Genomic DNA, 22781 nt, shown 5'->3' with positions numbered 1-22781 from the left:
GGAATTGAATACAAAAGGCACAATGCTGACTTAAGTACAAGAAGAGTGAATCTTCTAAGAGTTTGTGGTTTGAGTGGCTCCTGGGTGACCAGTATTAGATTCCGATGCACCAGGGCAGGTTTACTTTATCCCTTGGACTTTCACATTGACCATGAAACACAGAAATCGCATCGGAATTGAATACATAGGCACAATGCTGACTTAAGTACAAGAAGAGTGAATCTTCTAAGAGTTTGTGGTTTGAGCGGCTCCTGGGAGACCAGTATTAGATTCCGATGCACCAGTGCAGGTTTACTGTATCCCTTGGACCTTCACATTGACGATGAAACACAGAAATCGCATCGGAATTGATTACAAAAGGCACAATGCCGACTTAAGTACAAGAAGAGTGAATCTTCTAAGACTTTGTGGTGTGAGCGGCTCCTGGGTAACCAGTATTAGATTCCGATGCACCAGTGCAGGTTTACTGTATCCCTTGGACCTTCACATTGACGATGAAACACAGAAATCGCATCGGAATTGAATACGAAAGGCACAATGCCGGCTTAATTACAAGAAGAGTGAATCTTCTAAGAGTTTGTGGTTTGAGCGGCTACCGGGAGACGAGTATTAGATTCCGATGCACCAGTGCAGGTTTACTGTATCCCTTGGACCTTCACATTGACCATCAAACACAGAAATCGCATCGGAATTTAATACGAAAGGCACAATGCCGACTTAAGTACAAGAAGAGTGAATCTTCTAAGAGTTTGTGGTTTGAGCGGCTCCTGGGTGAACAGTATTAGATTCCGATGCACCAGTGCAGGTTAACTGTATCCCTTTGAGCTTCACATTGACCATGAAACACAGAAATCGCATCGGAATTGAATACAAAAGGCACAATGCGGACTTAAGTACAAGAAGAGTGAATCTTCAAAGAGTTTGTGGTTTGAGCGGCTCCTGGGTGACAAGTATTAGATTCAGATGCACCAGTGCAGGTTTACTGTATCCCTTGGACCTTCACATAGACCATGAAACACAGATATCGCATCGGAATTGAATACAAAAGGCACAATGCCGACTTAAGTACAAGAAGAGTGAATCTTCTAAGAGCTTGTGGTTTGAGCGGCTCCTGGGTGAACAGTATTAGATTCCGATGCACCAGTGCAGGTTAACTGTATCCCTTTGAGCTTCACATTGACCATGAAACACAGAAATCGCATCGGAATTGAATACAAAAGCCACAATGCGGACTTAAGTACAAGAAGAGTGAATCTTCAAAGAGTTTGTGGTTTGAGCGGCTCCTGGGTGAACAGTATTAGATTCCGATGCACCAGTGCAGGTTAACTGTATCCCTTTGAGCTTCACATTGACCATGAAATACAGAAATCGCATCGGAATTGAATACAAAAGGCACAATGCTGACTTAAGTACAAGAATAGAGAATCTTCTAAGAGTTTGTGGTTTGAGCGGATTCTGGGAGACCAGAATTACATTCTGATGCACCATGGCAGGTTTACTTTATCCCTTGGACTTTCACATTGACCATGAAACCCAGAAATCGCATCGGAATTGAATACAAAAGGCACAATGCTGACTTAAGTACAAGAAGAGTGAATCTTCTAAGAGTTTGTGGTTTGAGTGGCTCCTGGGTGACCAGTATTAGATTCCGATGCACCAGGGCAGGTTTACTTTATCCCTTGGACTTTCACATTGACCATGAAACACAGAAATCGCATCGGAATTGAATACATAGGCACAATGCTGACTTGAGTACAAGAAGAGTGAATCTTCTAAGAGTTTGTGGTTTGAGCGGCTCCTGGGAGACCAGTATTAGATTCCGATGCACCAGTGCAGGTTTACTGTATCCCTTGGACCTTCACATTGACGATGAAACACAGAAATCGCATCGGAATTGATTACAAAAGGCACAATGCCGACTTAAGTACAAGAAGAGTGAATCTTCTAAGAGTTTGTGGTTTGAGCGGCTCCTGGGTGACCAGTATTAGATTCCGATGCACCAGTGCAGGTTTACTTTATCCCTAGGACCTTCACATTGACCATCAAACACAGAAATCGCATCGGAATTGAATACAAAAAGGCACAATGCCGACTTAAGTACAAGAAGAGTGAATCTTCTAAGAGTTTGTGGTTTGAGCGGCTACCGGCAGACGAGTATTAGATTCCGATGCACCAGTGCAGGTTTACTGTATCCCCTGGACCTTCACATTGACCATGAAACACAGAAATCGCATCGGAATTTAATACAAAAGCCACAATGCCGACTTAAGTACAAGAAGAGTGAATCTTCTAAGAGTTTGTGGTTTGAGCGGCTCCTGGGTGAACAGTATTAGATTACGATGCACCAGTGCAGGTTAACTGTATCCCTTGGAGCTTCACATTGACCATGAAACACAGAAATCGCATCGGAATTTAATACAAAAGGCACAATGCCGAATTAAGTACAAGAAGAGTGAATCTTCTAAGAGTTTGTGGTTTGAGCGGCTCCTGGGTGAAAGTATTAGATTCCGATGCACCAGTGCAGGTTAACTGTATCCCTTGGAGCTTCATATTGACCATGAAACACAGAAATCGCATCGGAATTGAATACAAAAGGCACAATGCCGACTTAAGTACAAGAAGAGTGAATCTTCTAAGAGTTTGTGGTTTGAGCGGCTCCTGGGTTACAAGTATTAGATTCAGATGCACCAGTGCATGTTTACTGTATCCCTTGGACATTTACATTGACCATGAATCACAGGAATCGCATCGGAATTGAATACAAAAGGCACAATGCCGACTTAAGTACAAGAAGAGTGAATCTTCTAAGAGTTTGTGGTTTGAGTGGTTCCTGGGAAACCAGTATTAGATTCCGATGCACCAGTGCACGTTTACTGTATCCCTTGGACATTCACATTGACCATGAAACACAGAAATCGCATCGGAATTGAATACAAAAGGCACAATGCTGACTTAAGTACAAGAAGAGTGAATCTTCTAAGAGTTTGTGGTTTGAGCGGCTCCTGGGAAACCAGTATTAGATTCCGATGCACCAGTACAGGTTTACTGTATAACTTGGACCTTCACATTGAACATGAAACACAGAAATCGCATCGGAATTGAATACAAAAGGCACAATGGTGACTTAAGTACAAGAAGAGTGAATCTTCTAAGAGTTTGTGGTTTGAGCGGCTCCGGGGTGACCAGTATTAGATTCCGATGCACCAGTGCAGGTTTACTGTATCCCTGGGACCTTCACATTGACGATGAAACACAGAAATCGCATCGGAATTGAATACAAAAGGCACAATGAAGACTTAAGTACAAGAAGAGTGAATCTTCTAAGACTTTGTGGTGTGAGCGGCTCCTGGGTAACCAGTATTAGATTCCGATTCACCAGTGCAGGTTTACTGTATCCCTTGGACCTTCGCATTGACGAAGAAACACAGAAATCGCATTGGAATTGAATATAAAAGGCACAATGCCGGCTTAATTACAAGAAGAGTGAATCTTCTAAGAGTTTGTGGTTTGAGCGGCTACCGGGAGACGAGTATTAGATTCCGATGCACCAGTGCCGGTTTACTGTATCCCTTGGACCTTCACATTGACCATGAAACACAGAAATCGCATCGGAATTTAATACAAAAGGCACAATGCCGAATTAAGTACAAGAAGAGTCAATCTTCTAAGAATTTGTGGTTTGAGCGGCTCCTGGGTGAACGTATTAGATTCCGATGCACCAGTGCAGGTTAACTGTATCCCTTGGAGCTTCACATTGACCATTAAACACAGAACTCGCATCGAAATTGAATACAAAAGGCACAATGCCGACTTAAGTACAAGAAGAGTGAATCTTCTAAGAGTTTGTGGTTTGAGCGTCTCCTGGGTGACAAGTATTAGATTCAGATGCACCAGTGCAGGTTTACTGTATCCCTTGGACATTCACATTGACCATGAATCACAGAAATCGCATCGGAATTGAAAACAAAAGGCACAATGCCGACTTAAGTACAAGAAGAGTGAATCTTCTAAGAGTTTGTGGTTTGAGTGGCTCCTGGGAAACCAGTATTAGATTCCGATTCACCAGTGCAGGTTTACTGTATTCCTTGGACCTTCACATTGACCATGAAACACAGAAATCGCATCGGAATTGAATACAAAAGGCACAATGCTGACTTAAGTACAAGAAGAGTGAATGTTCTAAGAGTTTGTGGTTTGAGCGGATTCTGGGAGACCAGTATTACATTCAGGTGCACCAGGGCAGGCTTACTTTATCCCTTGGACTTTCACATTGACCATGAAACACAGAAATCGCATCGGAATTGAATACAAAATGCACAATGCCGACTTAAGTACAAGAAGAGTGAATCTTCTAAGAGTTTGTGGTTTGAGCGGCTCCTGGGAATCCAGTATTAGATTCCCATGCACCAGTGCAGGTTTACTGTATCCCTTGGACCTTCACATTGACCATGAAACACAGAAATCACATCGGAATTGAATACAAAAGGCACAATGCTGACTTAAGTAGAAGAAGAGTGAATCTTCTAAGAGTTTGTGGTTTGAGCGGCTCTTGGGAGACCAGTATTAGATTCCGATGCACCAGGGCTGGTTTACTGTATCCCTTGGACCTTCACATTGACCATGAAACACAGAAATCGCATCGGAATTGAATACAAAAGGCACAATGCCGACTTAAGTACAAGAAGAGTGAATCTTCTATGAGTTTGTGGTTTGAGCGGCTCCTGGGAAACCAGTATTAGATTCCGATGCACCAGTGCAGGTTTACTGTATCCATTGGACTTTCACAGTGACCATGAAACACAGAAATCGCATCGGAATTGAATACAAAAGGCACAATGCTGACTTAAGTACAAGAAGAGTGAATCTTCTAAGAGTTTGTGGTTTGAGCGGATTCTGGGAGACCAGTATTACATTCAGATGCACCAGGGCAGGTTTACTTTATCCCTTGGACTTTCACATTGACCATGAGACACAGAAATCGCAACGGAATTGAATACAAAATGCACAATGCCGACTTAAGTACAAGAAGAGTGAATCTTCTAAGAGTTTGTGGTTTGAGCGGCTCCTGGGAAACCAGTATTAGATTCCGATGCACCAGTGCAGGTTTACTGTATCCCTTGGACCTTCACATTGACCATGAAACACAGAAATCACATCGGAATTGAATACAAAAGGCACAATGCCGACTTAAGTAGAAGAAGAGTGAATCTTCTAAGAGTTTTTGGTTTGAGCGGCTCCTGGGAGACCAGTATTAGATTCCGATGCACCAGGGCTGGTTTACTGTATCCCTTGGACCTTCACATTGACCATGAAACACAGAAATCGCATCGGAATTGAATACAAAAGGCACAATGCCGACTTAAGTACAAGAAGAGTGAATCTTCTAAGAGTTTGTGGTTTGAGCGGCTTCTGGGTGACCAGTATTAGATTCCGATGCACCAGCGCAGGTTTACTGTATCCCTTGGACCTTCACATTGACGATGAAACACAGAAATCGCATCGGAATTGAATACAAAAGGCACAATGCCGACTTAAGTACAAGAAGAGTGAATCTTCTAAGAGTTTGTGGTGTGAGCGGCTCCTGGGTAACCAGTATTAGAATCCGATGCACCAGTGCAGGTTTACTGTATCCCTTGGATTTCACATTGACGATGAAACACAGAAATCGCATCGGAATTGAATACAAAAGGCACAATGCCGGCTTAAGTACAAGAAGAGTGAATTTTCTAAGAGTTTGTGGTTTGAGCGGCTACCGGGAGACGAGTATTAGATTCCGATGCACCAGTGCCGGTTTACTGTATCCCTCGGACCTTCACATTGACCATGAAACACAGAAATCGCATCGGAATTTAATACAAAAGGCACAATGCCGAATTAAGTACAAGAAGAGTGAATCTTCTAAGAGTTTGTGGTTTGAGCGGCTCCTGGGTGAAAGTATTAGATTCCGATGCACCAGTGCAGGTTAACTGTATCCCTTGGAGCTTCATATTGACCATGAAACACAGAAATCGCATCGGAATTGAATACAAAAGGCACAATGCCGACTTAAGTACAAGAAGAGTGAATCTTCTAAGAGTTTGTGGTTTGAGTGGTTCCTGGGAAACCAGTATTAGATTCCGATGCACCAGTGCACGTTTACTGTATCCCTTGGACATTCACATTGACCATGAAACACAGAAATCGCATCGGAATTGAATACAAAAGGCACAATGCTGACTTAAGTACAAGAAGAGTGAATCTTCTAAGAGTTTGTGGTTTGAGCGGCTCCTGGGAAACCAGTATTAGATTCCGATGCACCAGTGCAGGTTTACTGTATCCCTTGGACCTTCACATTGAACATGAAACACAGAAATCGCATCGGAATTGAATACAAAAGGCACAATGCTGACTTAAGTACAAGAAGAGTGAATCTTCTAAGAGTTTGTGGTTTGAGCGGCTCCGGGGTGACCAGTATTAGATTCCGATGCACCAGTGCAGGTTTACTGTATCCCTGGGACCTTCACATTGACGATGAAACACAGAAATCCCATCGGAATTGAATACAAAAGGCACAATGCCGACTTAAGTACAAGGAGAGTGAATCTTCTAAGACTTTGTGGTGTGAGCGGCTCCTGGGTAACCAGTATTAGATTCCGATTCACCAGTGCAGGTTTACTGTATCCCTTGGACCTTCGCATTGACGATGAAACACAGAAATCGCATTGGAATTGAATATAAAAGGCACAATGCCGGCTTAATTACAAGAAGAGTGAATCTTCTAAGAGTTTGTGGTTTGAGCGGCTACCGGGAGACGAGTATTAGATTCCGATGCACCAGTGCAGGTTTACTGTATCCCTTGGACCTTCACATTGACCATGAAACACAGAAATCGCATCGGAATTTAATACAAAAGGCACAATGCGGACTTAAGTACAAGATGAGTGAATCTTCTAAGAGTTTGTGGTTTGAGCGGCTCCTGGGTGACAAGTATTAGATTCAGATGCACCAGTGCAGGTTTACTGTATCCCTTGGACCTTCACATTGACCATGAAACACAGATATCGCATCGGAATTGAATACAAAAGGCACAATGCCGACTTAAGTACAAGAAGAGTGAATCTTCTAAGAGTTTGGGGTTTGAGTGGCTCCTGGGAAACCAGTATTAGATTCCGATGCACCAGTGCAGGTTTACTGTATCCCTTGGACCTTCACATTGACCATGAAACACAGAAATCGCATCGGAATTGAATACAAAAGGCACAATGCTGACTTAAGTACAAGAAGAGTGAATCTTCTAAGAGTTTGTGGTTTGAGCGGCTCCTGGGTGACCAGTATTAGATTCCGATGCACCAGTGCAGGTTTACTGTATCCCTTGGACCTTCACATTGACGATGAAACACAGAAATCGCATCGGAATTGAATACAAAAAGCACAATGCCGACTTAAGTACAAGATGAGTGAATCTTCTAAGAGTTTGTGGTGTGAGCGGCTCCTGGGTAACCAGTATTAGAATCTGATGCACCAGTGCAAGTTTACTGTATCCCTTGGACCTTCACATTGACGATGAAACACAGAAATCGCATCGGAATTGAATACAAAAGGCACAATGCCGGCTTAAGTACAAGAAGAGTGAATCTTCTAAGAGTTTGTGGTTTGAGCGGCTACCCTGAGACGAGTATTAGATTCCGATGCACCAGTGCCGGTTTACTGTATCCCTTGGACCTTCACATTGACCATGAAACACAGAAATCGCATCGGAATTTAATACAAAAGGCACAATGCCGAATTAAGTACAAGAAGAGTCAATCTTCTAAGAATTTGTGGTTTGAGCGGCTCCTGGGTGAACATATTAGATTCCGATGCACCAGTGCAGGTTAACTGTATCCCTTGGAGCTTCACATTGACCATTAAACACAGAACTCGCATCGAAATTGAATACAAAAGGCACAATGCCGACTTAAGTACAAGAAGAGTGAATCTTCTAAGAGTTTGTGGTTTGAGCGTCTCCTGGGTGACAAGTATTAGATTCAGATGCACCAGTGCAGGTTTACTGTATCCCTTGGACATTCACATTGACCATGAATCACAGAAATCGCATCGGAATTGAAAACAAAAGGCACAATGCCGACTTAAGTACAAGAAGAGTGAATCTTCTAAGAGTTTGTGGTTTGAGTGGCTCCTGGGAAACCAGTATTAGATTCCGATTCACCAGTGCAGGTTTACTGTATTCCTTGGACCTTCACATTGACCATGAAACACAGAAATCGCATCGGAATTGAATACAAAAGGCACAATGCTGACTTAAGTACAAGAAGAGTGAATGTTCTAAGAGTTTGTGGTTTGAGCGGATTCTGGGAGACCAGTATTACATTCAGGTGCACCAGGGCAGGCTTACTTTATCCCTTGGACTTTCACATTGACCATGAAACACAGAAATCGCATCGGAATTGAATACAAAATGCACAATGCCGACTTAAGTACAAGAAGAGTGAATCTTCTAAGAGTTTGTGGTTTGAGCGGCTCCTGGGAATCCAGTATTAGATTCCCATGCACCAGTGCAGGTTTACTGTATCCCTTGGACCTTCACATTGACCATGAAACACAGAAATCACATCGGAATTGAATACAAAAGGCACAATGCTGACTTAAGTAGAAGAAGAGTGAATCTTCTAAGAGTTTGTGGTTTGAGCGGCTCTTGGGAGACCAGTATTAGATTCCGATGCACCAGGGCTGGTTTACTGTATCCCTTGGACCTTCACATTGACCATGAAACACAGAAATCGCATCGGAATTGAATACAAAAGGCACAATGCCGACTTAAGTACAAGAAGAGTGAATCTTCTATGAGTTTGTGGTTTGAGCGGCTCCTGGGAAACCAGTATTAGATTCCGATGCACCAGTGCAGGTTTACTGTATCCATTGGACTTTCACAGTGACCATGAAACACAGAAATCGCATCGGAATTGAATACAAAAGGCACAATGCTGACTTAAGTACAAGAAGAGTGAATCTTCTAAGAGTTTGTGGTTTGAGCGGATTCTGGGAGACCAGTATTACATTCAGATGCACCAGGGCAGGTTTACTTTATCCCTTGGACTTTCACATTGACCATGAGACACAGAAATCGCAACGGAATTGAATACAAAATGCACAATGCCGACTTAAGTACAAGAAGAGTGAATCTTCTAAGAGTTTGTGGTTTGAGCGGCTCCTGGGAAACCAGTATTAGATTCCGATGCACCAGTGCAGGTTTACTGTATCCCTTGGACCTTCACATTGACCATGAAACACAGAAATCACATCGGAATTGAATACAAAAGGCACAATGCCGACTTAAGTAGAAGAAGAGTGAATCTTCTAAGAGTTTTTGGTTTGAGCGGCTCCTGGGAGACCAGTATTAGATTCCGATGCACCAGTGCAGGTTTACTGTATCCATTGGACCTTCACAGTGACCATGAAACACAGAAATCGCATCGGAATTGAATACAAAAGGCACAATGCCGACCTAAGTACAAGAAGAATGAATCTTCTAAGAGTTTGTGGTTTGAGCGGCTCCTGGGAGACCAGTATTGGATTCCGATGCACCAGGGCAGGTTTACTGTATCCCTTGGACCTTCACATTGACCATGAAACACAGAAATCGCATCGGAATTGTATACAAGAGGCACAATGCCGACTTAAGTACAAGAAGAGTGAATCTTCTAAGAGTTTGTGGTTTGAGCGGCTCCTGGGTGACCAGTATTAGATTCCGATGCACCAGTGCAGGTTTACTGTATCCCTTGGACCTTCACATTGACCATGAAACACAGGAATCGCATCCTAATTGAATACAAAAGGCACAATGCCGACTTAAGTACAAGAAGAGTGAATCTTCTAAGTGTTTGTGGTTTTAGCGGCTCCTGGGTGACCAGTATTAGATTCCGATGCACCAGTGCAGGTTTACTGTACGCTTGGACATTCACATTGACCATGAAACACAGAAATCGCATCGGAATTGAATACAAAAGGCACAATGCCGACTTAAGTACAAGAAGAGTGAATCTTCTAAGAATTTGTGGTTTGAGCGGCTCCTGGGTGACCAGTATTAGATTCAGATGCACCAGTGCAGGTTTACTGTATCCCTTGGCCCTTCACATTGTCCATTAAACACAGAAATCGCATCGGAATGGAATACAAAAAGCCCAATGCCGACTTAAGTACAAGAAGAGTGAATCTTCTAAGAGTTTGTGGTTTGAGCGTCTCCTGGGAGACATGTATTAGATTCCGATGCACCAGGCCAGGTTTACTGTATCCCTTGGACCTTCACATTGACCATGAAACACAGAGATCGCATCGGAATTGAATACAAAAGGCACAATGCCGACTTAAGTACAAGAAGAGTGAATCTTCTAAGAGTTTGTGTTTGAGAGCCTCCTGGGTGACCAGTATTAGATTCCGATGCACCAGTGTAGGTTTACTGTATACCTTGGACCTTCACAATGACCAGGAAACACAGAAATCGCTTCGGAATTGAATACAAAAGGCACAATGCCGACTTAAGTACAAGGGGAGTGAATCTTCAATGAGTTTGTGGTTTGAGCGGCTCCTGGGTGACTAGTATTAGATTCCGATGCACCAGTGCAGGTTTCCCTTGGACCTCCACATTGACCATGAAATACAGAAATCGCATCGGAATTGAATACAAAAGGCACAATGCCGACTTAAGTACAAGAAGAGTGAATCTTCTAAGAGTTTGTGGTTTGAGCGGCTCATGGGAGACCAGTATTAGATTCAGATGCACAAGTGCAGGTTTACTGTATCCCTTCGACCTTCACATTGACCATGAAACACAGAAATCGCATCGGAATTGAATACAAAAGGCACAATGCCGACTTAAGTGCAAGAAGAGTGAATCTTCTAAGATTTTGTGGTATGAGCGGCTCCTGGGTAAAAAGGATTAGGTTCCGATGCACCAGTGCAGGTTTACTGTATCCCTTGGACCTTCACATTGACCATGAAACACAGAAATCGCATCGGAATTGAATACAAAAAGCACAATGCCGACTTAAGTACAAGAAGAGTGAATCTTCCAAAAGTTTGTGGTTTGAGCGGCTCCTGGGAGACCAGTATTAGATTCCGATGCACCAGTGCAGGTTTAATGCATCCCTTGGACTTTCAAATTGACCATGAAACACAGAAATCGCATCGGAATTGAATACAAAAGGCACAATGCCGACTTAAGTACAAGAAGAGTGAATCTTCTAAGAGTTTGTGGTGTGAGCGGATCCTGGGAGACCAGTATTAGATTCCCATGCACCAGCGCAGGTTTACTTTATCCCTTGGACCTTCACATTGACCATGAAACACAGAAATCGCATCGAAATTGATTACAAAAGGCACAATGCCGACTTAAGTACAAGAAGAGTGAATCTTCTAAGAATTTGTGGTTTGAGCGGCTCCTGGGAAACCAGTATTAGATTCCGATGCACCAGTGCAGGTTTACTGTATCCCTTGGACCTTCACAGTGACCATGAAACACGAAATCGCATCGGAATTGAACACAAAAGGTACAATGCCTACTTAAGTACAAGAAGAGTGAATCTTCTAAGAGTTTGTGGTTTGAGCGGCTCCTGGGTGACCAGTATTAGATTCCGATGCTCCAGTGCAGGTTTACTGTATCTCTTGGACCTTCATATTGACCATGAAACACAGAAATCGCATCGGAAATGAATACAAAAGCACAATGCCGACTTAAGTACAAGAAGAGTGAATCTTCTAAGAGTTTGTGTTTGAGAGCCTCCTGGGTGACCAGTATTAGATTCCGATGCACCAGTGTAGGTTTACTGTATACCTTGGACCTTCACAATGACCAGGAAACACAGAAATCGCATCGGAATTGAATACAAAAGGCACAATGCCGACTTAAGTACAAGGGGAGTGAATCTTCAAAGAGTTTGTGGTTTGAGCGGCTCCTGGGTGACTAGTATTAGATTCCGATGCACCAGTGCAGGTTTCCCTTGGACCTCCACATTGACCATGAAATACAGAAATCGCATCGGAATTGAATACAAAAGGCACAATGCCGACTTAAGTACAAGAAGAGTGAATCTTCTAAGAGTTTGTGGTTTGAGCGGCTCATGGGAGACCAGTATTAGATTCAGATGCACAAGTGCAGGTTTACTGTATCCCTTCGACCTTCACATTGACCATGAAACACAGAAATCGCATCGGAATTGAATACAAAAGGCACAATGCCGACTTAAGTGCAAGAAGAGTGAATCTTCTAAGATTTTGTGGTATGAGCGGCTCCTGGGTAAAAAGGATTAGGTTCCGATGCACCAGTGCAGGTTTACTGTATCCCTTGGACCTTCACATTGACCATGAAACACAGAAATCGCATCGGAATTGAATACAAAAAGCACAATGCCGACTTAAGTACAAGAAGAGTGAATCTTCCAAAAGTTTGTGGTTTGAGCGGCTCCTGGGAGACCAGTATTAGATTCCGATGCACCAGTGCAGGTTTAATGCATCCCTTGGACTTTCAAATTGACCATGAAACACAGAAATCGCATCGGAATTGAATACAAAAGGCACAATGCCGACTTAAGTACAAGAAGAGTGAATCTTCTAAGAGTTTGTGGTGTGAGCGGATCCTGGGAGACCAGTATTAGATTCCCATGCACCAGCGCAGGTTTACTTTATCCCTTGGACCTTCACATTGACCATGAAACACAGAAATCGCATCGAAATTGATTACAAAAGGCACAATGCCGACTTAAGTACAAGAAGAGTGAATCTTCTAAGAATTTGTGGTTTGAGCGGCTCCTGGGAAACCAGTATTAGATTCCGATGCACCAGTGCAGGTTTACTGTATCCCTTGGACCTTCACAGTGACCATGAAACACGAAATCGCATCGGAATTGAACACAAAAGGTACAATGCCTACTTAAGTACAAGAAGAGTGAATCTTCTAAGAGTTTGTGGTTTGAGCGGCTCCTGGGTGACCAGTATTAGATTCCGATGCTCCAGTGCAGGTTTACTGTATCTCTTGGACCTTCATATTGACCATGAAACACAGAAATCGCATCGGAAATGAATACAAAAGCACAATGCCGACTTATGTACAAGAAGAGTGACTCTTCTAAGAGTTTGTGGTTTGAGCGGCTCCTTGGAGACCAGTATTAGATTCCGATGCACCAGTGTGGGTTTACTGTATTCCTTGGACCTTCACAGTAACCATGAAACACAGAAATCGCATCGGAATTGAATACAAAAGGCACAATGCCGACTTAAGTACAAGAAGAGTAAATCTTCGAAGAGTTTGTGGTTTGAGCGGCTCCTGGGTGACCATTATTAGATTCCGATGCATCAGAGGAGGTTTACTGTATCCCTTGGACCTTCACATTGACCATGAAACACAGAAATCGCATCGGAATAGAATGCAAAAGGCACAATGCCGACTTAAGTTCAAGAAGAGTGAATCTTCTAAGAGTTTGTGGTTTGAGCGTCTCCAGGGTGACCAGTATTAGATTCCGATGCACCAGTGTGGGTTTACTGTATCCCTTGGACCTTCACATTGACCATCAAACACAGAAATCGCTTCGGAATTGAATACAAAAAGGCACAATGCCGACTTAAGAAGAAGAAGAGTGAATGTTCTAAGAGTTAGTGGTTTGAGCGGCTCCTGGGAAAACAGTTTTAGATTCCGATACACCAGGGCAGGTTTACTGTATCCCTTGGACCTTCACATTGACCATGAAACACAGAAATCGCATCAAAATTGAATACAAAAGGCACAATGCCGACTTAAGTACAAGAAGAGTGAAACTTCTAAGAGTTAGTGGTTTGAGCGGCTCCTGGGAAACCAGTATTAGATTCCGATGCACCAGTACAGGTTTACTGTATCCCTTGGACCTTCACAGTGACCATGAAACATAGAAATCGCATCGGAATTGAATACAAAATGCACAATGCCGACCTAAGCACAAGAAGAGTGAATCTTCTAAGAGTTTGTGGTTTGAGCGGCTCCTGGGAGACCAGTATTAGATTCCGATGCACCAGGGCACGTTTACTGTATCCCTTGGACTTTCACATTGACCATGAAACAAAGAAATCGCATCGGAATTGAATACAAAAGCACAATGCCGACTTAAGTACAAGAAGAGTGAATCTTCTAAGAGTTTGTGGTTTGAGCGGCTCCTGTGTGACCAGTATTAGATTCCGGTGCACCAGTGCAGGTTTACTGTCTCCCTTGGACCTTCACATTGACCATGAAAGACAGGAATCGCATCGTAATTGAATACAAAAGGCACAATGCTGACTTAAGTACAAGAAGAGTGAATCTTCTAAGAGTTTGTGGTTTGAGCGGCTCCTGGGTGACCAGTATTAGATTCCGATGCACCAGTGCAGGTTTACTGTACGCTTGGACCTTCACATTGACCATGAAACACAGAAATCGCATCGGAATTGAATACAAAAGGCACAATGCCGACTTAAGTACAAGAAGAGTGAATCTTCTAAGAGTTTGTGGTTTGAGCGGCTCCTGGGAGACCAGTATTAGATTCCGATGCACAAGGGCAGGTTTACTGTATCCCTTGGACCTTCACATTGACCATGAAACACAGAAATCGCATCGGAATTGAATACAGAAGGCACAATGCCGACTTAAGTACAAGAAGAGTGAATCTTCTAAGAGTTTGTGGTTTGAGCGGCTCCTGGGAAACCAGTATTAGATTCCGATGCACCAGTGCAGGTTTACTGTATCCCTTGGACCTTCACAGTGACCATGAAACACAGAAATCGCATCGGAATAGAATACAAAAGGCACAATGCCGACTTAAGTACAAGAAGAGTAAATCTTCTAAGAGTTTGTGGTTTGAGAGGCTCCTGGGTGACCAGTATTAGATTCCGATGCACCAGTGCAGGTTTACTGTATCCCTTGGACCTTCACAATGACCAGGAAACACAGAAATCGCTTCGGAATTGAATACAAAAGGCACAATGCCGACTTAAGTACAAGGGGAGTGAATCTTCAAAGAGTTTGTGGTTTGAGCGGCTCCTGGGTGACTAGTATTAGATTCCGATGCACCAGTGCAGGTTTCCCTTGGACCTCCACATTGACCATGAAATACAGAAATCGCATCGGAATTTAATACAAAAGGCACAATGCCGACTTAAGTACAAGAAGAGTGAATCTTCTAAGAGTTTGTGGTTTGAGCGGCTCATGGGAGACCAGTATTAGATTCAGATGCACAAGTGCAGGTTTACTGTATCCCTTGGACCATCACATTGACCATGAAACACAGAAATCGCATCGGAATTGAATACAAAAGGCACAATGCCGACTTAAGTACAAGAAGAGTAAATCTTCGAAGAGTTTGTGGTTTGAGCGGCTCCTGGGTGACCATTATTAGATTCCGATGCATCAGAGGAGGTTTACTGTATCCCTTGGACCTTCACATTGACCATGAAACACAGAAATCGCATCGGAATAGAATACAAAAGGCACAATGCCGACTTAAGTTCAAGAAGAGTGAATCTTCTAAGAGTTTGTGGTTTGAGCGTCTCCAGGGTGACCAGTATTAGATTCCGATGCACCAGTGTGGGTTTACTGTATCCCTTGGACCTTCACATTGACCATCAAACACAGAAATCGCTTCGGAATTGAATACAAAAAGGCACAATGCCGACTTAAGAACAAGAAGAGTGAATTTTCGAAGAGTTTGTGGTTTGAGCGGCTCCTGGGAAACCAGTTTTAGATTCCGATGCACCAGGGCAGGTTTACTGTATCCCTTGGACCTTCACATTGACCATGAAACACAGAAATCGCATCAAAATTGAATACAAAAGGCACAATGCCGACTTAAGTACAAGAAGAGTGAAACTTCTAAGAGTTAGTGGTTTGAGCGGCTCCTGGGAAACCAGTATTAGATTCCGATGCACCAGTACAGGTTTACTGTATCCCTTGGACCTTCACAGTGACCATGAAACATAGAAATCGCATCGGAATTGAATACAAAATGCACAATGCCGACCTAAGCACAAGAAGAGTGAATCTTCTAAGAGTTTGTGGTTTGAGCGGCTCCTGGGAGACCAGTATTAGATTCCGATGCACCAGGGCACGTTTACTGTATCCCTTGGACTTTCACATTGACCATGAAACACAGAAATCGCATCGGAATTGAATACAAAAGGCACAATGCCGACTTAAGTACAAGAAGAGTGAATCTTCTAAGAGTTTGTGGTTTGAGCGGCTCCTGTGTGACCAGTATTAGATTCCGGTGCACCAGGGCACGTTTACTGTATCCCTTGGACCTTCACATTGACCATGAAACACAGGAATCGCATCGGAATTGAATACAAAAGGCACAATACCGACTTAAGTACAAGAAGAGTGAATCTTCTAAGAGTTTGTGGTTTTAGCGGCTCCTGGGTGACCAGTATTAGATTCCGATGCAACAGTGCAGGTTTCCCTTGGACCTCCACATTGACCATGAAACACAGAAATCGCATCGGAATTGAATACAAAAGGCACAATGCCGACTTAAGTACAAGAAGAGTGAATCTTCTAAGAGTTTGTGGTTTGAGCGGCTCCTGGGAGACCAGTATTAGATTCCGATGCACCAGTGCAGGTTTACTGTATCCCTTGGACCTTCACAGTAACCATGAAACACAGGAATCGCATCGGAATTGAATACAAAAGGCACAATGCCGACTTAAGTACAAGAAGAATGAATCTTCTAAGAGTTTTTGGTTTGAGCGGCTCCTGGGTGACCAGTATTAGCTTCCGATGCACCAGTGCAGGTTTACTGTATCCCTTGGACTTTCACATTGACGATGAAACACAGAAATCGCATCGGAATTGAATACAAAAGGCACAATGCCGACTTAAGTACAAAAAGAGTGAATCTTCTAAGAGTTTGTGGTTTGAGCGGCTCCTGGGTGACCAGTATTAGATTCCGATGCACCAGTGCAGGTTTACTGTACGCTTGGACCTTCACATTGACCATGAAACACAGAAATCGCATCGGAATTGAATACAAAAGGCACAATGCCGACTTAAGTACAAGAAGAGTGAATCTTCTAAGAGTTTGTGGTTTGAGCGGCTCCTGGGAGACCAGTATTAGATTCCGATGCACAAGGGCAGGTTTACAGTATCCCTTGGACCTTCACATTGACCATGAAACACAGAAATCGCATCGGAATTGAATACAGAAGGCACAATGCCGACTTAAGTACAAGAAGAGTGAATCTTCTAAGAGTTTGTGGTTTGAGCGGCTCCTGGGAAACCAGTATTAGATTCCGATGCACCAGTGCAGGTTTACTGTATCCCTTGGACCTTCACAGGTACCATGAAACACAGAAATCGCATCGGAATAGAATACAAAAGGCACAATGTCGACTTAAGTACAAGAAGAGTAAATCTTCTAAGAGTTTGTGGTTTGAGAGGCTCCTGGGTGACCAGTATTAGATTCCGATGCACCAGTGCAGGTTTACTGTATCCCTTGGACCTTCACAATGACCAGGAAACACAGAAATCGCATCGGAATTGAATACAAAAGGCACAATGCCGACTTAAGTACAAGGGGAGTGAATCTTCAAAGAGTTTGTGGTTTGAGCGGCTCCTGGGTGACTAGTATTAGATTCCGATGCACCAGTGCAGGTTTCCCTTGGACCTCCACATTGACCATGAAATACAGAAATCGCATCGGAATTTAATACAAAAGGCACAATGCCGACTTAAGTACAAGAAGAGTGAATCTTCTAAGAGTTTGTGGTTTGAGCGGCTCATGGGAGACCAGTATTAGATTCAGATGCACAAGTGCAGGTTTACTGTATCCCTTGGACCATCACATTGACCATGAAACACAGAAATCGCATCGGAATTGAATACAAAAGGCACAATGCCGACTTAAGTGCAAGAAGAGTGAATCTTCTAAGATTTTGTGGTGTGAGCGGCTCCTGGGTAACCAGTATTAGGTTCCGATGCACCAGTGCAGGTTTACTGTATCCCTTGGACCTTCACATTGACCATGAAACACAGAAATCGCATCGGAATTAAATACAAAATGCACAATGCCTACTGAAGTACAAGAAGAGTGAATCTTCTAAGAGTTTGTGGTTTGAGCGGCTCCTGGGTGACCAGTATTAGATTCCGATGCACCAGTGCAGGTTTACTGTATCTCTTGGACCTTCATATTGACCATGAAACACAGAAATCGCATCGGAAATGAATACAAAAGCACAATGCCGACTTAAGTACAAGAAGAGTGAATCTTCTAAGAGTTTGTGGTTTGAGCGGCTCCTTGGAGACCAGTATTAGATTCCGATGCACCAGCGTGGGTTTACTGTATTCCTTGGACCTTCACAGTAACCATGAAACACAGAAATCGCATCGGAATTGAATACAAAAGGCACAATGCCGCCTTAAGTACAAGAAGAGTGAATCTTCTAAGAGTTTGTGGTTTGAGCGGCTCCTGGGTGACCAGTATTAGATTCCGATGTACCAGTGCAGGTTTACTGTACGCTTGGACCTTCACATTGACCATGAAACACAGAAATCGCATCGGAATTGAATACAGATGGCACAATGCCGACTTAAGTATAAGAAGAGTGAATCTTCTAAGAGTTTGTGGTTTGAGCGGCTCCTGGGAAACCAGTATTAGATTCCGATGCACCAGTGCAGGTTTACTGTATCCCTTGGACCTTCACAGTGACCATGAAACACAGAAATCGCATCGGAATAGAATACAAAAGGCACAATGCCGACTTAAGTACAAGAAGAGTGAATCTTCTAAGAGTTTATGGTTTGAGCGGCTCCTGGGAAACCAGTATTAGATTCCGATGCACCAGTGCAGGTTTACTGTATCCCTTGGACCTTCACATTGACCATGAAACACAGAAATCGCATCTGAATTGAATACAAAAAGGCACATTGCCGACTTCAGTAAAAGAAGAGTGAGTCTTCTAAGAGTTTGTGGTTTGAGCGGCTCCTGGGAAACCTGTATTAGATTACCATTCACCAGTCCGGTTTACTGTATCCCTTGGACCTTCACATTGACCATGAAACACAGAAATAGCATCGGAATTGAATACAAAAGGCAATATGCCGACTTAAGCACAAGAAGAGTGAATCTTCTAAGAGTTTGTGGTTTGAGCGGCTCCTGGGAGACCAGTATTAGATTCCGATGCACAAGGGCAGGTTTACTGTATCCCTTGGACATTCACATTGACCATGAAACACAGAAATCGCATCGGAATTGAATACAAAAGGCACAATGCCGACTTAAGTACAAGAAGAGTGAATCTTCTAAGAATTTGTGGTTTGAGCGGCTCCTGGAAACCAGTATTAGATTCCGATGCACCAGTGCAGGTTTACTGTATCCCTTGGACCTTCACAGTGACCATGAAACACGAAATCTCATCGGAATTGAACACAAAAGGTAAAATGCCTACTTAAGTACAAGAAGAGTGAATCTTCTTAGAGTTTGTGGTTTGAGCGGCTCCTGGGTGACCAGTATTAGTTTCCGAAGCACTAGTGCAGATTTACTGTATCCCTTGGACCTCCACAGTATCCACGAAACACAGAAATCGCATCGGAATTGATTACGAAAGGCACAATGCCGACTTAAGTACAAGAAGAGTGAATCTTCTAAGAGTTTGTGGTTTGAGCGGCTCCTGGGTGACCAGTATTAGATTCCGATGCACCAGCGCAGGTTTACTGTATCTCTTGGACCTTCACATTGACCATGAAACACAGAAATCGCATCGGAAATGAATACAAAAGCACAATGCCGACTTAAGTACAAGAAGAGTGAATCTTCTAAGAGTTTGTGGTTTGAGCCGCTCCTGGGAGGCCAGTATTAGATTCCGATGCACCAGTGTGGGTTTACTGTATTCCTTGGACCTTCACAGTAACCATGAAACACAGAAATCGCATCGGAATTGAATACAAAAGGCACAATGCCGACTTAAGTACAAGAAGAGTAAATCTTCGAAGAGTTTGGGGTTTGAGCGGCTCGTGGGTGACCAGTATTAGATTCCGATGCATCAGAGCAGGTTTACTGTATCCCTTGGACCTTCACATTGGCCATGAAACACAGAAATCGCATCGGAATTGAATACAAAAGGCACAATGCCGACTTAAGTACAAGAAGAGTGAATCTTCTAAGAGTTTGTGGTTTGAGCAGCTCCTGGGTGACCAGTATTAGATTCCGATGCACCAGTGCAGGTTTACTGTACGCTTGGACCTTCACATTGACCATGAAACACAGAAATCGCATCGGAATTGAATACAAAAGGCACAATGCCGACTTTAGTACAAGAAGAGTGAATCTTCTAAGAGTTTGTGATTTGAGCGGCTCCTGGGTGACCAGTATTAGATTCCGATGCACCAGTGCAGGTTTACTGTATCCCTTGGCCCTTCACATTGACCATGAAACACAGAAATCGCATCGGAATTGAATACAAAAAGCCCAATGCCGACTTAAGTACAAGAAGAGTGAATCTTCTAAGAGTTTGTGGTTTGAGCGGCTCCTGGGAGACCAGTATTAGATTCCGATGCACAAGGGCAGGTTTACAGTATCCCTTGGACCTTCACATTGACCATGAAACACAGAAATCGCATCGGAATTGAATACAGAAGGCACAATGCCGACTTAAGTACAAGAAGAGTGAATCTTCTAAGAGTTTGTGGTTTGAGCGGCTCCTGGGAAACCAGTATTAGATTCCGATGCACCAGTGCAGGTTTACTGTATCCCTTGGACCTTCACAGGTACCATGAAACACAGAAATCGCATCGGAATAGAATACAAAAGGCACAATGTCGACTTAAGTACAAGAAGAGTAAATCTTCTAAGAGTTTGTGGTTTGAGAGGCTCCTGGGTGACCAGTATTAGATTCCGATGCACCAGTGCAGGTTTACTGTATCCCTTGGACCTTCACAATGACCAGGAAACACAGAAATCGCATCGGAATTGAATACAAAAGGCACAATGCCGACTTAAGTACAAGGGGAGTGAATCTTCAAAGAGTTTGTGGTTTGAGCGGCTCCTGGGTGACTAGTATTAGATTCCGATGCACCAGTGCAGGTTTCCCTTGGACCTCCACATTGACCATGAAATACAGAAATCGCATCGGAATTTAATACAAAAGGCACAATGCCGACTTAAGTACAAGAAGAGTGAATCTTCTAAGAGTTTGTGGTTTGAGCGGCTCATGGGAGACCAGTATTAGATTCAGATGCACAAGTGCAGGTTTACTGTATCCCTTGGACCATCACATTGACCATGAAACACAGAAATCGCATCGGAATTGAATACAAAAGGCACAATGCCGACTTAAGTGCAAGAAGAGTGAATCTTCTAAGATTTTGTGGTGTGAGCGGCTCCTGGGTAACCAGTATTAGGTTCCGATGCACCAGTGCAGGTTTACTGTATCCCTTGGACCTTCACATTGACCATGAAACACAGAAATCGCATCGGAATTAAATACAAAAAGCACAATGCCTACTGAAGTACAAGAAGAGTGAATCTTCTAAGAGTTTGTGGTTTGAGCGGCTCCTGGGTGACCAGTATTAGATTCCGATGCACCAGTGCAGGTTTACTGTATCTCTTGGACCTTCATATTGACCATGAAACACAGAAATCGCATCGGAAATGAATACAAAAGCACAATGACGACTTAAGTACAAGAAGAGTGAATCTTCTAAGAGTTTGTGGTTTGAGCGGCTCCTTGGAGACCAGTATTAGATTCCGATGCACCAGCGTGGGTTTACTGTATTCCTTGGACCTTCACAGTAACCATGAAACACAGAAATCGCATCGGAATTGAATACAAAAGGCACAATGCCGCCTTAAGTACAAGAAGAGTGAATCTTCTAAGAGTTTGTGGTTTGAGCGGCTCCTGGGTGACCAGTATTAGATTCCGATGTACCAGTGCAGGTTTACTGTACGCTTGGACCTTCACATTGACCATGAAACACAGAAATCGCATCGGAATTGAATACAGATGGCACAATGCCGACTTAAGTATAAGAAGAGTGAATCTTCTAAGAGTTTGTGGTTTGAGCGGCTCCTGGGAAACCAGTATTAGATTCCGATGCACCAGTGCAGGTTTACTGTATCCCTTGGACCTTCACAGTGACCATGAAACACAGAAATCGCATCGGAATAGAATACAAAAGGCACAATGCCGACTTAAGTACAAGAAGAGTGAATCTTCTAAGAGTTTATGGTTTGAGCGGCTCCTGGGAAACCAGTATTAGATTCCGATGCACCAGTGCAGGTTTACTGTATCCCTTGGACCTTCACATTGACCATGAAACACAGAAATCGCATCTGAATTGAATACAAAAAGGCACATTGCCGACTTCAGTAAAAGAAGAGTGAGTCTTCTAAGAGTTTGTGGTTTGAGCGGCTCCTGGGAAACCTGTATTAGATTACCATTCACCAGTCCGGTTTACTGTATCCCTTGGACCTTCACATTGACCATGAAACACAGAAATAGCATCGGAATTGAATACAAAAGGCAATATGCCGACTTAAGCACAAGAAGAGTGAATCTTCTAAGAGTTTGTGGTTTGAGCGGCTCCTGGGAGACCAGTATTAGATTCCGATGCACAAGGGCAGGTTTACTGTATCCCTTGGACCTTCACATTGACCATGAAACACAGAAATCGCATCGGAATTGAATACAAAAGGCACAATGCCGACTTAAGTACAAGAAGAGTGAATCTTCTAAGAATTTGTGGTTTGAGCGGCTCCTGGAAACCAGTATTAGATTCCGATGCACCAGTGCAGGTTTACTGTATCCCTTGGACCTTC

Source organism: Schistocerca nitens, chromosome 3 (genome assembly GCF_023898315.1).
Source record: "Schistocerca nitens isolate TAMUIC-IGC-003100 chromosome 3, iqSchNite1.1, whole genome shotgun sequence".
NCBI lineage: Eukaryota > Metazoa > Arthropoda > Insecta > Orthoptera > Acrididae > Schistocerca > Schistocerca nitens.
This window is presented reverse-complemented; position numbering follows the sequence as displayed.